General features: G+C 45.3%; 1 long non-coding RNA gene across 3 annotated transcripts in view; it reads right to left on the bottom strand.

The window, feature by feature from the left end:
• Positions 1 to 476: 476 nt before the first annotated feature.
• Positions 477 to 7183, bottom strand: part of LOC144280781 (uncharacterized) — a 35059-nt gene continuing 28352 nt past the window's right edge. The window contains exons 4-6 of one of the 3 annotated variants that reach the window (XR_013349194.1): positions 4278 to 4615; positions 2830 to 2938; positions 477 to 2729 (exon numbers count right to left, since the gene is read on the bottom strand). This is a non-coding gene — a long non-coding RNA (uncharacterized LOC144280781). The remainder of the gene's footprint in view (positions 2730 to 2829; positions 2939 to 4277; positions 4616 to 7183) is intronic. The other 2 variants (XR_013349195.1, XR_013349193.1) reach the window with 2 other exon arrangements.

The raw sequence follows: 7183 nt of genomic DNA, 5'->3' as shown, positions 1-7183 counted from the left end.
ACACAACTACTAAGATTTTAAAGCACTCTAAAAATTACTAAAAAGAAATTAATGTTAATAAAAAATTTTTAAACCTAGGTCAAAATGCAGAATTTTCTAGAAAGATGCAAATCACTAAAATGTGTCTAAGAGGAGATGGAAAACCTGAATAGTCCAATAAACACAGAAGAAATTAGAACTGTTGTCAAAGTTCTTTCCATGAGCCCAAACCAGGCTTAGATGGTTCTTATTGGTGAATTACATCTGATTTTCAAGGACCTGATTATCTCTATGGTACATAAATTCTTCCAGAGTGTAGGAAACGTAAGTCTAGACGCCAAGCTGGAAAGAGCCTGTGTGTCTAGTGCGGGGGCGGGGAGGGGGGGTTCTGGGAAGCCAACTAGAGTTAGGAGCACAGTTTTTTTTTTTTGGTGAAAACACCTGTGCTAGAAAAAAGGAGGCATCCAGGTTGGGTGGGGTAGTCGTCAGATCAGGATGCAGATCTGACCAAGTCTTTGCCGAGCCAATGAGAAGCTCTTGAGCAGGGACTGCCTATTAGAGGAGTCCCACACTAGTAGAAATAGCTAGGCATGTACCCTCCTCAACCTTGCTACTCAGTCCTTGAAAACAACTCGAGAAAAGTGTGACCTTGGCTCACCACAGTGCATTAGAAAGGGAAAGAAATCAACGAAGAAGGAAGGAAAACTATGAGCTAATTACACTAAAAAATTAAAGGCCCAACACTCTAAATGAATGAAGCAAAGAATCTATTAATTGGCTACATTAACAGATTAAAAAACAGAAAAGATTATTCCCATCACAATAAATGCCTTGATAAATGGATTTAATAAAATTTGTGCCTGTTTCTAAATAAGAACATAAAATTTTGGCAAGCTTGAGGTAGAAAGAAACTTTCTTACCTTGATAAAGTCTAGCTGCCAAAAACTGTTAGCAAACATCCTATTTAATGGTGAAAAATCAGACATTCTAGAAACATCTGGAATGAGACTAAGTTACCGACCATCACTATTACTGCTAACCAGTTTACTGGCGTCCTAACCAAATAGGAAGAAAAAAAAAGAACTTAAATATTGCAGTTTATTGTTTTAAAATTAATCGTGATGATGGTTGAACAACTGTGAATATGCCCCCAAAACATCAACTTGTGCCCTTTAAATGGGTAAATTGTATTGTATGTGAATTACATCTCCAAACACTGTTAAAATATCATTATCCTGTCCATTATAAGACTTACTACTTAGAAAATATTGTCTACCTAGAAAATCAAAGAAAATACACTTAAAAACGAATAAAAGTGAGAGGGTTTAGAAAAGTGGCCAAATACAAAATCAACATACAAAAACCATGTTCTAATAAATAAACAATAGCCAATTTCACAACATCACAGAAAGAGAATCCCATATACTCCATGCAGAAAGATTAAACAGCCAAAGATGGATCTAATTAGAAATGTGGAAGACTTAAATTTTAAAGACAATACTTGACCAATGAACAAAAGTTGAGGTATAAAGCATGGCAGCCAAACAATTCCTACACCCCACCTCCCCTTTGGGAATGACTGCAGTGGAAATTTCCTTTAGAAGAAAGAGCCTGTGGATATCACAGGACCATGAAGAATGTTACTAATGAAGTATTTAAAATGCCTAGCACAAAGTCTGGCGAATAGTGAGCACTCAACAAATGCTAATTATTTTTCCAGACTCCACATACAATCAGCACTCAGGGGCACAGAAATGGAAAATTGCCCTTGATCCTGCAGTATACATAGATGACTGGGGTGGTAGAAATGCTCTGAAGGGAGTTTGACACTTCCTTGAACTAAATGTGCCACTTTGGAATGGAGGGATCTGACTGGACATAAGAGCTCATGGGAAAATAAGTCATCATAGTTCAGAGATAGAATCAATGTGTGCGTTTGGCTTCTCAAAGCCTGAGGTTCTTGGGCATTTATCTATTCAGGGGAACACTGACCCAACTACCTGGCACCACTCAGAACTGCACAGGAAACAGGTGGATTAGAAGAGTTTTCATTCACTCATCTTTTGTTCATTCATTCATTCAAAAAACAATTATTGGGTTTCAAACTGTTCTTAGCACCTGCAAGGAGCTAAGGGAAAAAGGGAGGTGTATAAGGTAAAGACTCTTTTTTTCCAGTCTAGTAGAGTGAGAACAGGATACAAGGAGACCAACAAAGTTGGAAGAAGGACCAGGCAAGAGATTTAGGAGCAAGGCCAGGGGTAGGTAACTTTAGGGACAGGCATGTGGGAACATGACCCAAAAGGAGGCCCAGGATTGGGAACCCTTTTCAACAGCTGTCCTCACTTTTCAGAACGGCAAATCATTAAAGATTGACACCACCAGGTGTTGCTGGGGTGTGTAGAATCAACTCTCCCATATTGCTGGGATGGTGTAAATTTGGGCCAACCTTTCTGGAGAGCAACCTCACAAAACATGCCAACGTTTAAAACATACCTACGTATGACTCAGCAACTATCCCATGGGAATAATTGAACAAATGAAAGCACATATCAGTACCAGCACAGAATATTCATTGCATCATTGCTTGAAGAGGAAACAATTGTAATCCTTGGATCAGTAACACATTCAGCCTTGGACCAATCCTGATGATCACAGGAATTGGGTCCCCTGATTGGCCAAATCTTAGTCACACATCTCTCCTCTGTTGCCAGGGTATGGAGGAGAATCATGCTGGACAGTTGAAGATTAATCTGGGGGAGGATGTTCCCCAAAGAGGAAAAAAAGGAAGAACACTGTTACCATAAAACTGGGGATAAGAAAACGTGTTGAATAAACAAAATCTATACTTACTTCCATCCACTAGAGTAGGAATAGGTGGTGCATGTTTCAGGCAGAGGGAATAGACTATTCTTCACAGCGCCTCAGAGAGCCATCATAGTCTGTGATGAAACTCCCTGTCCTGAGAGGATGAGGAGGGACATGGAGGAAGGTTAGCCCTTAAAAAAAAGACCTAGATTGGTAAAATCCAGCCATATGAATAATTGAATAACTTTAAAGGTATGGCTGAGGCTGTGGGGTGGCTGTGACAGAAACATAAGACAATTGAGAATGCTTTGAGTAAGTTAGGAAAGTTTCTTACCCTAGATGGGCCTATGTTGTGTCTACACATGTTCAGCGTGTGGCTTGCACAGCAGGCACCACTTGCTGCCTGGTGACGTGGGACAAATGACTTAACCACTTGAAAACTTAATTTTCTCATCTCTGAAACTGAGAGAGGAAACCAGTCTTACGGGCTGACTGGGAGAATTTCATGTGGTCGTGTAGGTGAAAACTGCCAACACCGTGCCAGTGAACATGAGTTGAATCTAAGCCAAGAGAAGGGCCTGCCAGAAGGAGCCCCCAAATTTAAACAGAAGGGGCAAAATGCAAACAGAAGACATTAATTATGGTGGCCTTAGGAAGTCTGAAAGCCAGAGCTTTGTTCTAGGGCAAAGGGAGCCATGGAATGTAACCTGGGGGCAGTAATGAGAGTTATAATTGTACTTGACCTAAAACTATGTTGAAAAACCAGAACTTGCCCCTCTCCAAGTTCTTAACTGTACAAATGGAACAACTGTTTACTTTTAGTTTTTTATTTTTCATGCACACTTTCCCAGGCACCCTTCAGAACAGGAGCTACTTAAACTCCCCAAGGCAAGGATAGCCCCCCACCACGCCTCTCCATTTCTCCTGCCCCATACTCCATCTAGTCCTGTGCCTAGAATACCACAGGCTTTGTGTACCCTTCCTCAAGACCAACGACAACATTTATAATGGCTGCCTTGGGGCACCTGGGTGGCTCAGTGGTTGAGCATCTGCCTTGGGCTCAGGGTGTGATCCTGGTGTCCTGGGATCAAGACTTGTACTGGGCTCCCTGCAGGGAGCCTGCTTCTCCCTCTGCCTATGTCTTTGCCTCTTTCTTTGTGTCTCTCATGGATAAATAAATAAAATCTTTTCCAAAAAAGTTGGCTGCCTTGAATCTCCTCACCTCAAACTCAAGCCCAGGGAGCCTTATGCCAACAGGGCAGCAAGCCTGGGTTGCTCTGTCTGGGAGGTAAGGAGAGAGGGACACCACTGCGAAGACCTGTGTGTCCAGAGAGCATGAGACAGTCCCGCCCCTCCAGACCCCCACGTGGTACAGCCTGTAAAGAAAGAGCATTGAACCAGAAGCACAAAGGCTGCTCTGTTGATATGGAATTGGGCAAGCCACTGGCCTCTCCAGGCCCCTTTCCTCACTCTTAAAACGGAGGCGACGATACCTCAGGGAGCAGTGGGGAATGAGAGAAACCTTGCAATGACAGGTCCTCCACAGCCTCCATGCACTGTGTAGGTGTGTGTCGTTATTACCCTTCTACATCCCACAGGGCTTTCCAGAGTGTCAGAGCAGTGCTCTGCGTCCTGGGGTAGGAAGTAGATGGTCTAACTGGCTCAGGATGCTAGGCACAAAAGCGAAGCCAAGAAGCAGCAGTCATTTCTTAGAGTTCCTCTTGCCATTTTCCGTCTGGGCTCCAAAGTGATGCTGTTGCCAAGGCCACCAGGACTTCCCTGCCTGTGTCCGGAGGGAGAACTGATGTTGGCCAGGAAATCTCACAGGTGTCTGTGGAACAGAAAGGAAGCACCTCAGAAGCATGTGCCCATGGGGGTGTAGAACATGGAAATCCAGAAGCAGAAGGAGCTTTCCTTCCCTCCCTTGGCTCCTCATCACACGTCCTGGGGTTCAACCTTCACCTTGGAGCCCAGCCACCACCACAGGGCCCCCACTGCCAGCAGAGGGCTCCCCCAGAAGCAAAGAAGAGGCTCTCCCACAAAGATGCTAGTGTTCCAAGGCAAACATTTCCATTCTGAATGCCTTTCGTGAGACCATTCCTCTGTGTTTGGCTGTATGCTTGGCGCTTTGGAAAGAAACGAAAGGCATGAGGGAAAAGACCCACTGCTACCAGCTGCTGGTGATAAACAGCTGTATTTGCACAGCCAGCCTTGGAGAGGGACTTCCCCAGGTCTAAGCCACCAAGTAACATAGGTGTCACGAGTCTTGCCTTCACTGATGCCCTGTGTCAGGGGCATTCTGGAAGCTGCCTCAGCTTACTTGGCCAGAGAGAAGATACCAGATGAGAGCAGGGCAGATCCAGCAGAAGGAAGGCTGTGTCAGGAACACAGGCTAGCCAACAAGAAGTGGCAAAGGCTCCTTCAGGGACATAAGACGTTGGGCCCAGTGGACAGGAAGGCTCCAAGGCCAGGTGCCAGGCTGGGGGCGTGCTTAGGATGATGGGGGCTGGTGCTGGCTACTCACTTCCGGCCCCTGACCATGAAGCCTCCTTCTTTCCCTCCTTTTCCTACTTTTCTTTGATTTAGCAACTTTTTACTAGACCGTTTCCCAAACAGCAGGATTTCTTGGAAACTTTACTATTTTATTGAGTACTGTGAGTCAAAGCTATCCTGACAGTTCTCGCTCACTCTTCAGTGTCACAAAGCAGTTCTGCTGAATGAAAGGAGCAGGTGCATGCCCAGGCTCTTGTTGATCTTATATTAATTCCACCAGAGGGGCCAGTGAAACTTTGTGAGGCCAGGCACTGGCTGCCACGTAGGGAACTCCCTGCTCTTATCAGTAACACAGCAGCTGTCTCTCAGGTGGACTGTTTGCGCTGAAGAGTTACATATTTTATTCAGCTTTCTTGAGTTGGGCTCCAAAGCTCAGGGTCAGATGACCTGATCCTCCTCTTCCTTAGGCCAGCCTCAAGGCTCTTCTTGAGCATTACGTCCCTCACAGGGTAAACTGAGGCAGATGGAACAAGCCCAGGAGACTGTGCCTAGCCACACAGGATGGAACCTTCCCGCTCCTCACCACAGCCTGGCAGGCTTAGCCCATGGGTTCCCAAAGAACTAGTGCCCAGGTATGTTGGAATCTTTCTAGACAATAGATGCCTAGCCAGCCTCCCTTATTCTACTGACCTCTCTCCCATTCTCCCTCGCGGCTGGCCTAAGTACTATTTAAAACACCAGTCTGAGGCATTCCTCCAGTTGAAAAGCATCTCTGATCTCTGCCATTACATCCCCAGCCCCAAACGCCCTTTGTTCCAATAAACTGCTCATAATGGCTCTACCTGGGAACCCCGGGTGGCTCAGCGGTTTAGCCCCGCCTTCAGCCTAGGGCGGGATCCTGGAGACCGGGGATCGAGTCCCACGTCGGGCTCCCTGCATGGAGCCTGCTTCTCCCTATGCCTGTGTCTGTGCCTCTGCTCTCTGTGTCTCTCATGAATAAATAAATAAAACCTTAAAAAAAAAAAGGCTTTACCTCCCCTGCCACTACCCACCAGCAGCATCCTGATGATGCCTTTCCTGGAAAATCATTACTCATTCTCCTAGATCCGGAGCAAACATGGTTACTCTGTGCACCTTCTCCTCCCCCAGGCAACTGGCCATTCTGGTCTCCGAAGCCTGCTGCCCTAGCCTCCCTAATATTACTCACCACCCACACTAGGGTTCCAGTACTCCAGCTGTTGACTCAGTTATCCCCCTGCCACCCACTAAGGCAGCTTGAGGGCAGGGGCTGACCTTAGCATCAAAGCAGGTGCTTACTACACATCCGTTGCTGAAGATAAGACAGAGGTAAGAAGCTCTGGCTAGAGAAGAAGAATAGTGCATTGATTACCGACTGTATGACAGATATTGTTCTAAGCTCAGTTAATATCGCAGCAACTCTATGAGACACATATTATCACAAGCTTCAATTTACAGTTAAGGAAACGAAAGCAGAGAATGGTTAAGTAGCAACACAAAATCTACTAAATAATACAGCCAGGATTCGAAACCAATCTCTGCTCTTAACCACAATATATATGCTTTTCAAACCAAGTGGGAATGAGATCAAGAACTAAATTTTATTTCTTATTTTTTATGCCTATGTTTATAGGCACCATTGCTTTTATTTATTTATTTTTAAAGATTTTATTTATTTATTCACGAGAGACACAGAGAGAGAGAGAGGCAGAGACACAGGCAGAGGGAGAAGCAGTTTCCGTGCACGGAACCTGATGTGGGACTCGATCCCGGGACTGCAGGATCATGCCCTGGGCCGAAGGCAGGCGCCAAACCGCGGAGCCACCCAGGGATCCCCAAGAACTAAATTTTAGAAGGCTTGAAGCTTCAGCATCAAATAGGCCAGAGT

The sequence above is a fragment of the Canis aureus genome, chromosome 12 (assembly GCF_053574225.1).
Source record: "Canis aureus isolate CA01 chromosome 12, VMU_Caureus_v.1.0, whole genome shotgun sequence".
Lineage (NCBI taxonomy): Eukaryota > Metazoa > Chordata > Mammalia > Carnivora > Canidae > Canis > Canis aureus.
Note: the sequence above shows the minus strand (reverse complement) of the source record. Positions and strands in the feature narration are given on the sequence as shown.